Source organism: Dicentrarchus labrax, unplaced genomic scaffold (assembly GCF_905237075.1).
Source record: "Dicentrarchus labrax unplaced genomic scaffold, dlabrax2021, whole genome shotgun sequence".
Taxonomy (NCBI): Eukaryota; Metazoa; Chordata; class Actinopteri; family Moronidae; genus Dicentrarchus; species Dicentrarchus labrax.
Genome location: NW_026136713.1, coordinates 10,619,931 through 10,633,516, shown reverse-complemented (window position 1 = coordinate 10,633,516; position 13,586 = coordinate 10,619,931). Strand labels below are relative to the sequence as shown.

Sequence of the window (13,586 nt, the reverse complement as noted above, 5' to 3'; positions counted from 1 at the left end):
TATTGTTCGCCAGAGGGTACGTTTCAATATTTCTCTTTCTTTCTGCCATCATGAACACGGCATACACCGTCACCCATTATTCTGTTCCCGAAGAAATGGAGGAAGGATCTGTTGTTGCAAATTTGGCAACTGATTTGGGATTAGACGTGAAGACTCTGAATAAAAGGAAAATGCGCATCGACGTTGTGGGCAATAAGAAATACCTTGATATCAACAAAGACACAGGAGAGCTGTTCATTTTGGAAAGGATAGACAGAGAATTGCTGTGCCCCTTAAAAACCACTACATACTGCTTTCTAAAGTTGGACGCTACGATTGAAAATCCAATACGAATGTTTAATATTGAGGTTGAAATTATGGATATTAATGATAACGCTCCTCATTTTCGACGAGGAACGATGCATTTGGACATCTCTGAATCAAGCCCCGTTGGAGAAAGATTCTCATTGAATAATGCTGCAGACCCAGATGTTGGAACAAATTCTGTGAAAGATTACCACCTGAGCTCAAGTGAACATTTCTCTATTGAAATTCAGACCGGAAGAGACGGGTCAAAGTTTGCAGATTTGATTTTAAAGAAAGCTCTAGACAGAGAGCAGCAGGCTGTTCATAATCTAATACTGACTGCAGTGGACGGCGGAGTGCCCACGCGCACAGGTACAGCCAGCATCGTTGTTCGCGTGCTTGATGTGAACGACAACGCCCCTTCATTTAATGAAGACAAATATGTCGTAGATGTGATGGAAAACTCCCCGATTGGCAGTCTAGTAATCAAACTAAACGCCACAGATTCAGATGAAGGGTCTAATTCTGATATTGTTTATTCATATAGTTTGTATACATCAGAGAGAACGCAACAGGTGTTTAATCTGAATCCAGAAAATGGTGAAATTAGAGTGAAAGAGATGATAAATTATGAGAATATTAAGCTTTTCGAAATGGAAGTTATTGCAAGTGATAAGGGGCCTAACTCCTTATCTGGACAGTGTAAACTCACAATACAGGTGACAGATATGAATGACAATCATCCAGAAATATCAATTAAATCATTTCAAAGTCCGATTAAAGAAAATGAACCAATAGACACAGTGATAGCAGTAGTAAGTGTCAGTGACAAAGACTCAGGAGACAATGGAGTGGTTGATCTTCATATTCCAGATAATATGCCTTTCAAACTGAGGGAATCCTCTGATAACTATTATGAATTAGTAGTGTCAGAGCCGCTAGACCGTGAGAAGGTTCCTGAATATGACATCACGTTCACTGTTACAGACAGAGGTTCTCCTCCTTTATCTGACAATGAAACTATGACGTTAGAACTGCTGGATGTTAATGACAATGTTCCACAGTTCCCTACTGTCATTTTATACTATACGTGTAATGGAGAATAACGCACCTGGGGCCTTGCTCAGTTCCCTGACTGCCTTTGACCCTGACCTCCATGAAAACCAGTATCTAGTTTATTTCATCCTAGAGAAGGAGATAGCCAACACCTCCATGTCCATGTTGTTCTCCATCAATCCAGAGAACGGTAATCTTTACGCACTGAAAACGTTTGACTATGAGATCGAGAAGGAGTTTCTTTTCCACATTGAGGCCAGAGACTCTGGCTCTCCTCCACTCAGCAGTAACGTGACGGTCCACATCATCATAGTGGACCAGAACGACAACGCTCCGGTTATTGTCTCTCCGTGGCGCGCCCACGGCTCTGTGGTGGAGGAAAAGATCCCCAGATCCACCGATAAAGGCTCTCTGGTTTCCAAGGTGATAGCCTTAGACACCGACTCGGTGCACAACTCTCGGATTACCTACCAGTTTCTCCAGGTGACTGACGCCACCTTGTTCAGTCTGGACCAATACAACGGAGAGATCCGAACTATGAGGATGTTCAGTTACAGAGATCCGCGTCACCAGCGACTGGTTGTTATTGCCAAGGACAACGGGGACCCTGCTCTCTCTGCTACAGTCACCATCAAGCTGTCCACAATGGAGACTGTTGTTAAGGCCTACTCTGACATGACTGAGGTGCCTCTAGAATACGACATCTTTTCAGACCTGAACCTGTACTTGGTCATCGGTCTGGGCTCGGTGTCATTTCTCCTGCTGATCACCATATTGGTCACCATCGTGCTCAAGTGTCAGAAACCCAAACCCAGCAAGGCGGCTCCTCCCTGCAGGAACAGTGTGATCAGTGAGAGGAACTCCACCATCGCAGACTCCACTCTGGTCTCCAACGATGCCTACTGGTACAGTCTGTTTCTAGCAGAGACCAGGAAAGGAAAGCTGGTGGTTAGACAGCCTGTGCCAAAGGGCTCCAGATACATCGTGTCCAGTATACCAAGAGGCACAGGACTGACAGACACTAGTGACTCAGCACCTTCCACCCTGCAGGTATGGGACAAAACACCTATTTAACTTGTGACACATGCAGATATACTTAGTGAATATCCATCAAGTTCACTCATAAGTTACCACGGCAGTCATGGCCTTGTTCTTATAATATAACTTGAGCATTTGTAGTCTCCTCTAACCGTGCAACACAAGTAAAAATGTAATTGTTGCCATAAACAACGTGATGTCTTACTACACTCACTGGCAGCTATTTTTTTTCTAATTTCATAAACTTCATTATCTAATTTGGTAAATAATATATACTCTCCTAAATAGATTTGCTTTGTTATTTCAGCCTGGATATTTCAGAATACATCAGGTAGTGGGAGGAGAAATTAGACGAGATGTGGGCATAATGACATTGTATTAAGTAAAAATTAACTTTCAGACGCAATTATTAATGATACACAAACCGAGACATTTATTTAATCATGTTTGGCATTGTTTTTACGCACAGACTACCGTGCGTAAAAATGCGCACATTACAGAAAGAAGATACCGTGATATAAACTCTTTGCATTTACAATCACCGTGTAGACGCGTGACAACAAACAAACAAATAAAACGTTCGTAATAAAATGTAAATATATAATTAAGGGAATGTGAATGTTACTTAACAGGTTTTCAGTTTTCCACGTCTTAACCAAGGAATAACACTTTAAAAGTCAGAGTTGAACACGTCGCCAAAAGACATTTCCAGCTTCTTAAACTGTGATTAAAATTCACTCGCGCTCTGCCTTCGTCTAAAACAACATACATTTTTTTTCAGTTGCAAAGGCACACATAAGACTACTTTCGTCGCTGCTCTCCAAGAAAACACGCTCACTGATGAGGTCATCGTTCTCGCGATAGTTTATTGGAGGAAGGACAGTCAGAAATATTATGCCATGGGCGTCTAAACATGAAGGAGCGTTTTCTTGTACGATCCTCGTCTCGTTTGTTCACTCACCAAGAGAGCGGGTTATCCGCGTTTCAGCAACTTCCAAGTCTTTAAATACGGAATCTGTACGATGGCGCATCACATCCGATTATTGTTCGCCAGAGGGTACGTTTCAATATTTCTCTTTCTTTCTGCCATCATAAACACGGCATACTCCGTCACCCATTATTCTGTTCCCGAAGAAATGGAGGAAGGATCTGCTGTTGCAAATTTGGCAACTGATTTGGGATTAGACGTGAAGACTCTGAATAAAAGGAAAATGCGCATCGACGTTGTAGCCAATAAAAAATACCTTGATATCAACAAAGACACAGGAGAGCTGTTCATTTTGGAAAGGATAGACAGAGAGTTCCTTTGCCCTTCGAAAACAACTACATCCTGCTTTCTTAAATTAGACGCTACGATTGAAAATCCAATACGAATGTTTAATATTGAGGTGGAAATAACGGATATTAACGACAACGCTCCTCATTTTCGACGAGGAACGATGCATTTGGACATCTCTGAATCAAGCCCCGTTGGAGAAAGATTCTCATTGAATAATGCTGCAGACCCAGATGTTGGAACAAATTCTGTGAAAGATTACCACCTGAGCTCAAGTGAACATTTTGCACTCGAAATTCAGACCGGAAGAGACGGAACAAAGTTTGCAGATTTGATTTTAAAGAAAGCTCTAGACAGAGAGCAGCAGGCTGTTCATAATCTAATACTGACTGCAGTGGACGGCGGAGTGCCCACGCGCACAGGTACAGCCAGCATCGTTGTTCGCGTGCTTGATGTGAACGACAACGCCCCTTCATTTAATGAAGACAAATATGTCGTAGATGTGATGGAAAATTCCCCGATTGGCAGTCTAGTAATCAAACTAAACGCCACAGATTCAGATGAAGGGTCTAATTCTGATATTGTTTATTCATATAGTTTGTATACATCAGAGAGAACGCAACAGGTGTTTAATCTGAATCCAGAAAATGGTGAAATTAGAGTGAAAGAGATGATAAATTATGAGAATATTAAGCTTTTCGAAATGGAAGTTATTGCAAGTGATAAGGGGCCTAACTCCTTATCTGGACAGTGTAAACTCACAATACAGGTGACAGATATGAATGACAATCATCCAGAAATATCAATTAAATCATTTCAAAGTCCGATTAAAGAAAATGAACCAATAGACACAGTGATAGCAGTAGTAAGTGTCAGTGACAAAGACTCAGGAGACAATGGAGTGGTTGATCTTCATATTCCAGATAATATGCCTTTCAAACTGAGGGAATCCTCTGATAACTATTATGAATTAGTAGTGTCAGAGCCATTAGACCGTGAGAAGGTTCCTGAATATGACATCACGTTCACTGTTACAGACAGAGGTTCTCCTCCTTTATCTGACAATGAAACTATGACGTTAGAACTGCTGGATGTTAATGACAATGTTCCACAGTTCCCTCTGTCATTTTATACTATACGTGTAATGGAGAATAACGCACCTGGGGCCTTGCTCAGTTCCCTCACTGCGTTTGACCCTGACCTCCATGAAAACCAGTATCTAGTTTATTTCATCCTAGAGAAGGAGATAGCCAACACCTCCATGTCCATGCTGTTCTCCATCAATCCAGAGAACGGTAATCTTTACGCACTGAAAACGTTTGACTATGAGATTGAGAAGGAGTTTCTTTTCCACATCGAGGCCAGAGACTCTGGCTCTCCTCCACTCAGCAGTAACGTGACGGTCCACATCATCATAGTGGATCAGAATGACAACGCTCCGGTTATTGTCTCTCCGTGGCGCGCCCACGGCTCTGTGGTGGAGGAAAAGATCCCCAGATCAACCGATAAAGGCTCTCTGGTTTCCAAGGTGATAGCCTTAGACACCGACTCGGTGCACAACTCTCGGATTACCTACCAGTTTCTCCAGGTGACTGATGCCACCTTGTTCAGTCTGGACCAATACAACGGAGAGATCCGGACTATGAGGATGTTCAGTTACAGAGATCCACGCCACCAGCGACTGGTTGTTATTGCCAAGGACAACGGGGACCCTGCTCTCTCTGCCACAGTCACCATCAAGCTGTCCACAATGGAGACTGCTGTTAAGGCCTACTCTGACATGACTGAGGTGCCTCTAGAATACGACATCTTTTCAGACCTGAACCTGTATTTGGTCATCGGTCTGGGCTCGGTGTCATTTCTCCTGCTGATCACCATATTGGTCACCATCGTGCTCAAGTGTCAGACACCCAAACCCAGCAAGGTGGCTCCTCCCTGCAGGAACAGTGTGATCAGTGAGAGGAACTCCACCATCGCTGACTCCACTCTGGTCTCCAACGATGCCTACTGGTACAGTCTGTTTCTAGCAGAGACCAGGAAAGGAAAGCTGGTGGTTAGACAGCCTGTGCCAAAGGGCTCCAGATACATTGTGTCCAGTATACCAAGAGGCACAGGACTGACTGACACTAGTGACTCAGCACCTTCCACTCTACAGGTACAAATGTCTGCTGATTTTACCACATTACAGATGTATTGCAATGGGATTTTGTGGTTTTGCAGTACATAGATATATAAGATATAAGTAAAAGACAATCAAAACAAAAGAATAGCGATAATACATTCTGCCTTTGAAACAAATAGAAAGTATTAGAACATTTCTAAATTAAATAATGAATACATTTTTTTAATGTATCAAAGCAGATAAAAGAGAAAACCAACAACAAAATCACTAAATCAGGATAAAAGTCCAGGGTGCCCTGATAGCTCATCAGGTTGATGACCCACTGCAGAGGCCATGTTTTCAACTCTGACCTGTGGCCCTTTGCTGTGTGTCATCTCTCTCTCTCTCTCTCTCTCTCTCTCTCTCTCTCTCCCCTTTACTGTCAGGGGGGATCTTCAACTAGCACTGTACTGTTCACAGTATTTAATAACACACAACAAATGTTTGCTGTACCTCTGATGTCGGTGTTTGTGTCTTGCACTAAGTATACTTACTGATTTAAATGTTCACGCGTACGTGACGTCTTCACACATTGGCTTACCGTTACATACTGGAAAAACAAAGTTTCACTTCGATCAAACTGTACAAAATTCCTTTAAAATGTCTGTCGCTGTCTATCTCCTAAAATATTATTAATAGCCCGACTCCCAATATCACCTATATCATTTGACCAGTGGAAAATGTCTCCTGACCATGTTAAAAAATCCACCAGAAAATGGTGAAATTTATGATTTGAATAAACAGCAAAGTAACACCAGTGGAATGACAGTTCATAGCAACCGACCGGGAGAAACAATGACACCTCTGCTTCATAAAATATCCTGCTGCTCTAAGCTTCTTCTTTCATTTCTACATCGGTATGTGGCTAATATATCAATGGGATGGTTGTGTCTTCGTTGTTGTATTCACTGCAAATGAAAATACCATCAAGTCTAAAGCCGAACAGACACACAAACACAAAAAGCTCATACAAGACATTTTTCAAAGTAAAACTGCGCGAGTAAAGATTATTTTGATGAATAATCTGATCATCTTCTTGTCATTCATGGCCACTGTTTTCTTCAAACATACATGCATGCCTTGTCCAGTTTTTCTCTGTTCTGACAGCAGTTTCTCAGCACACATAAGCTCTGCTCCCTGTGTGGTGAAGGTCTCCTGGGACTGTGAATAGTCAAAGATGGAGCTCAGACTATGCAGCATAGGAGAGTCAGGAAACATGCCAGCACTTTTCTGTGCTCTGCATGACGACAGTACTTATCTATATATATAATGCTGAATCCACTGACTGTTTTCCAGCGTCAGTGTCATTTGATCATTTAACGTAAGTTGATACCATGAATGTTGATCTATCTATCTATCTATCTATCTATCTATCTATCTATCTATGATGGTAAGTATGCTGCTGGAAGGACAAACAATTATATATCTAAATGTAAAAATGTGACTGTAACAAGCTGCATTATCTTTTATAAAGGGTCATACTAACCATGCTTAATCTGTGGTACTTGTCAAAGATAATATTTCATTCATAGTGCCTCCACACCAACTCTGTGATCATAGGATACATACACAAATAATCCTATTTCTGTGCTTGCAATGACCTGACCATTGAATTGCTTGTTTTTTTTTCTTCCCACTCTAAAGTACCCTAAATGAGGGAAGTCCACTCTGCAGCTGGAGGTATGCAGGAGTCTCACTCCCCCGCCCCGGATGCCCTTTTAATGAATGATGATTTCTGTGTTTGTTTTGTTCTCAGTGGATTTTTCTTTGATTATTGTTTCATTTTTCTTGGAGAAGGAGATTTTTTAATTGCAAAGGGTCACTGAGCTGACATCACATGCAGTTTGCCAAATCTCCTGTGTTAACCTCTTAATGCTTACATTTAGATTACTGTTACACATATTACAGTCTCATTCCTAAAGCCCCCTAAAACGTGTCCAAGAATCTAACTCCCACAGTAAACTTTTTGTCAGTATTTCAGGATTATGTCCCCTCCCTTTATTTGTTTATACAGTTTGACAGGCCTCATACTAATATGGCTTTAAAGATTTTGATTGGCTTCAGGGAACAGACATTAATAATCATCATGGATAATATACTGAGTCTGACTATCTGTGGTCAGTTCTACAGATAAGATAAAATAATATTAAAACATTAATAACAGCCTGTCCTAGTCACTAGTGAACAAAGTGAGCTTTAAGTATAGCCAGTTACTGAACCACACAGCTGCCTCCTAGGCTCATAGAGAATTAACCTTTAAGTACAAAACTAAAACATCAAGATGCTGCTCCACCTGAAGGTCACTGATCACAGTTCTAAAAACTCCTTTACTTCAACTAACAATGTTGCTGGCTTTGCTTTCTTCACAACCTGGCTTTTGCTGTTAATAGATGTCAAGACAATATTAATATGTCTTTAATTGAATCACTATGTTCTCAAAAGCATACTGTGCATGTGATGATTAATTTGTGTACATCCCCTACTGACCCATCACTAATAGATTAGGAGCATATCCTATTTTTGAATGTTTATAAGTGGGAATGGACTTTGCTGTTTCTGTATGATTGTGCTGGTTAAAATTGTAATTCTAGTGTTACTGACTTCCTCACCGCACAGACACAGAATAACACTTTTGAATTTTCTGTCTGCTGTAGTGTGAAATGTGACCTAATTCTTTGTACAGGAGAGACGGAAAGTGAAACCAGTCACCCAGTTACCTAGCAACCACTCTCCTTCACATAATCTTGGAGCATGGTATTCATTGATAGACCCGCCCACCTCACCACTACATGTTCAAGGATCCCCTTCACCCACTCTGTCTTCTGCCTGAAGCCCCTGTCTGAGTGGCAGACGTCAGCTGCATGAGATATGTCAGTTTGGCCAGTCAGTGCTGTGGTTCTTTTCCAGATTTGTCTAATTATCTTGTCTCCTTGGCAGGCATCCACCACCAGCAGCAGCAGTTCCACATAAGGCCACATCTTCAGCTGTGTACTGGATTGACGGAGCATCACAGAGGAAAGGAGAAACCCCTGCCCATAAACCCCCACCCATGTCCACCCTGCTCAGTCTGATGCTTAGTCCTCACTATGTGTAGTTATCATGCTATGACACCAAATGGACTATGGTGGCTAATCAATGACACAATCCTCCCCCTCTCTTTCTTTAAGCACACGAAAAACCAGTCAACAAAGCCTTTTTGTCCATTCAATATGCATGATAAGACTGCATGGCTTCAACCACACTCCAAGACCTTCAAACAAAAAAAGATTTCAAGAGGACATACTCACAAAGAAGCAGACTGTACGTAAAATTGATATTTAAAGAAGCCTCAACATGGACTATTAGAGTGGACACAGGAATGTTGAAATGCCTTTAAGAGACTGTTTTCCCTCTCTAAAAATGAAACATATGTTGGATATTACATTTTTGACCTCTGTGTTTTGTCTTGCTCCATAACAGCATTGATGTATAATATACAAGTTATGTAAGAAGTGAAAGAGCACAATTAAGTAAATGTCAGAAAAGCATCAACCTGCGATTTTAAAGTATGAAACAAAAGGGGATCAGTATTTTATAAATGTGGTAGCTCTTAGTAGTTTTATGTTTTGTACTTGATGTTGTGCTTTATATGTGAGCTAGGCCTAAGTGTATGAATGAGAGTGCTAAGAGATTAAGTTAACCAGTACATCAAACAGATCAAAGTGAAGCTTTAGTTATTACGTATCTGCCTTTCAGTTGTTTTTGCATGGATCAATCAAAATACTTTAAATATTTTATGATATTTAGCAATCCATTTTCATACGCATCACTGTTTAGTACCTTTCAAAACAAGATAGCAGACTACATTTTAATGGGACAACAATGAAGAAGTTCAAAAGCATACTACATTTGTCCTAAACTGTAAGATCTTCAGAGAGGGTTCACTATCTGTAATCTCATTAGGTGAGAGGAAAATAGCTGGCAGCACTGGGACCTTTCTGTGCATTCAGAAAGTTAGTCAGTTTAAAGTGTACAGTGTGCTTGAATGTTATTTTCAGTCGGATATTTCTGGAGAATATGAGTCTAGGGGGTTGAACTGAACACAAGTGAACAGATGGAGTGTTTGAGGATTGGATTGAATAATATCTCTTTATGACTACTGTATATACATAATATACATGACCATGTACTTTAACTTTTTTATTTTTAAAGCCAAACTCTGGATGTTCTTTAATTTCAATGTCTTATGAGATCGTGTAACAAGTTGAAAACTCAGAACTGAACATGAAGACTTAATGTTTACTTTACAATATTGAAACAACATAGCTGTGGTTGATTTCAGCCAATGAAAGCTGTGCTCATGTGTATTACTGACTACTCTATGTATCTGCATAATATGCAACACATAAATATGGATACAGATATGACTGACATATATGATATGTCTGTATCTATATGCCTTTCTTTTTCAATATTAATATACTGAACTGTTTAAGGTGAACAAAAACAGTGGAACTCTTGTGCCGTCAGATTTGAGCCAATTCGTATGTGAAACATTAAAATAATGCTGTAGTGTAGTCAAACTCTTAAGCACAGCTCACATTGCATTACTTATAACCTTGTAATGTTTTACAGGCAAACACAAGTAAGTACGTTTGTACAGTGGTACTTTTATGGTGCAATATGTAGTAACTTGTGTAATGTGAGCTTACTGTCTGCTATATTCTGGTCTGTACAATCTATTAAATACAAAAAGAAAACAGAACAACAAACTTAATGATGGACTTCTGGATCTCTTGATTTTAGCTTTTAAAGGTATAACGGGTATAAGCTTTGGGACGGCTGCATCGTTTTATTACTTCTAAAGAAGATTGGTGTCAATATCCTAGATATAGTCATGTTATCTATTTGTTATGACAGTTAAAGGCCTACTGTACTTCATTATAAAGCCCGTCCCATCCTTGTCAGCTAGATAAGTAACTTAAGTTTCACTTCACTTAATGTGCCATTTTAAAAGATATTGCGATAATTTCTGAAACAAACAGAATGATCAGTGTGATTTTCCTGTCAGGGTAATTTTATGGAACAGTATTCTGCTTGAATGCATGCATTGTAGTACAGTTTGTGAAAATGTAAATGTAATATAAGCTTGTATAATCAACTCATGGAGAAGACTCTAAAATGTCATAAGTCAGCTTTTACTTTAATGTGGCACATTCTCTAAATCTAACACTGTCATGTAGCCTGGTGTCGTAAATATAAAATGCCAAAAGATCCTGGTTTTCAATACTGAGGGACAAGTTGTATGCGTATATAGATGCTTCCTTGCTGTACTAGACAGACATTTTTATTTAAGATCAGAAAATCTTACTTTGACGGTATAGCAGGCAATGTTTGTGTTAGTACCCTATCAGATAATATGATATACAGTAGCATTCAAGTTATTGGAGTATTGAGTCAGTCAACCACGTCTTCCACACTGCTTCAAGAGCACAAGTAATAATTCAGGACTTTTCCACCACTGGAATGTAAGTATTTGTTAAAATGAAAGATTCAGTGTTTGTCATATGTGAGTTCTATAACACATAAATAATAAAGACAAACAGAGATGTATAAAATATTATGTAGTAATGAGTTTTGCATATTGTACATGAATTACTGGTCTGTGCTATCTGACTGCTTAACTGGGCTGCGTTACTTAACTTATGCATCCTAAAATGTTTCATTCATGATATGATAATAACAAAATACCTGCCTGAATGCAATCAGACTGTAATTATCTTTACCTTTCTATACTTATTATTTAGCAAAATAATCAATTGGCTTTATTTGAAAAGGTCTCTTTGAGTCCGAAAAATCAAAGAGTTCAAATGTTCACATAGGCTGAAAATTCTGTTTCTGCTTCCACCTAACGGTCAGTGGAACCTGTGGCACACTCTGCCGCAATCCCAATGGTATTGTGGCATTGCAGTAACATTACACTTACTGAGTGTGGTGCTAAGTGCACAAGAGTGTAACTTTAACACTAAGCATGGCTAAAGTAAATAGTGTTAGGAGGAAAACGTGTATCCAGTCAAACGTTTTTAGCTGAAGTTCTTTTTTTCATTGTTTCTTTTTTTAGTAATCACTTATTTCTTTTTGACAGACGGAGGATCACTAAGGGTTGCAATTGCAAAAACTATGTAATGGCCAAGGGTTGTAGTCCAGTTTAGGTTTAATAGAGTTTTTGAGCAATCATTTAAGGAAGTCCATGACAATACCTTTCTAATGAATGGTGTCAGTGGAAACTGGCTCCAGCTATGTGCTCCTTCTGGGCTGTCTTCACTGATCACAACTAGCACATTCGCCATGTGTGAGGACATCATGACCATCATTATCCTGAAAAGAAACACAGTGTTAACATTTAGGGGAAAAGAGTAACCACTGTATGTCTGAAGTGAAACTCTAAATAAAGTCTAATGAAAAGGTCACAAAATAGAAAAGTTTAAATAGCATAATGAGTGTGTAGTTATAATACTGAAATATATTTTATTACAATATAATACAAAAAATCCTCAGTAGGCTTGGTTATGTGTCTGTTTTGCAGACACTGCATGTTTGCAGGATTTCTTTTTTAACTGAGGGCGGAATAATGAGTGCATCTGTCTGCGTTTGTGTATGCACACACATGACCTCATCTCCCCAGAGAGATGAGATCATAGGCAGAGCTTGACATTCATTTTCATTCATTTAATATCCCAGACACCCTAAAATGTTACTGTTAATTTTATATATTTTATATTTATAATATGATAAACATTTACTTTCTCATCGCCTCTTAACTGTGAGAGGAGACTCTCACACTGCCTGTTGTCTGCTGCCCTGGTCCACTGGCAGACTAGCACACTAATACATGACACAACAATGCACCAATGTGGAACAAAACACTAGAACAGTCACCAGCTGGCCCTAGTAGCTAACACATGTGCACCATAGATCAAGCTGCACTGTTTCCTATGTATTAGTATATATCCAGGGTCTGCTTTTGCTATGGATATTTTCTTGAATAATAAGAGAAAATTTTGATTTTAAGGGTGATATTTTATATGTGTTTCTTTAAGAAGTATTGCCTGGGCTGCAAATAAATGCCATTCCTCTGATATCTGCATTACAACATATTTATTGTAAATAAACCATGAGGGAGGGATATGACTGTGAGGGGGAATATGTATTGTAAATGGTTTAAAGAATGAACAGCATCAGGGCAGGTGGATACAGCTGACTTTCTTTGTCTGCAGCATTCACAGCTCCTGCAGCCCTCCCCCTCTGCTTCCTTCCTTCCTGGGCTCTGCTTGCTTTCAGCACCATGGACAGTGACCCGCCTGCGGGAGCTGCGTTGCCATGGCGACGTGCTGTCTGTTCGCTGGAGCTCGCGGTGTGCTCTGAAGCTGCCTGTACTTTAATATTCAGACATGCCCCCACTCCGCTTCACAGTGCGGCATCTGCAGCTTGCACACATCAGATGAGCATTTTTTGTAAAAATAAATATATATATATATATATTATCGTTACCCCTGACTACCGAGGGCTGTTCATAATGGAAATGAGGTGCTTTCAGACAACATGGTAGCATTGGTGTAAACGATGACGACAGAAATGGGCGGAGGTGTTGCAGAATGCGGCAGCGATTGAGCACGCGCACGTATTGGCCTAATTCAAGAACCAATACGTAGTCGTAGCATGTGGGAGGGGTGCATGGATTTGGGGCGTTTACTATATAGGTCACTTTCCTGTTTCCTATTTGCCGTTAGT

The 13,586-nt window shown here is 40.0% G+C and overlaps 1 pseudogene; it reads left to right on the top strand.

The window, feature by feature from the left end:
* Positions 1-22: 22 nt before the first annotated feature.
* Positions 23-10,572, top strand: LOC127373996 (protocadherin alpha-C2-like; annotated as a pseudogene).
* Positions 10,573-13,586: the final 3,014 nt, after the last annotated feature.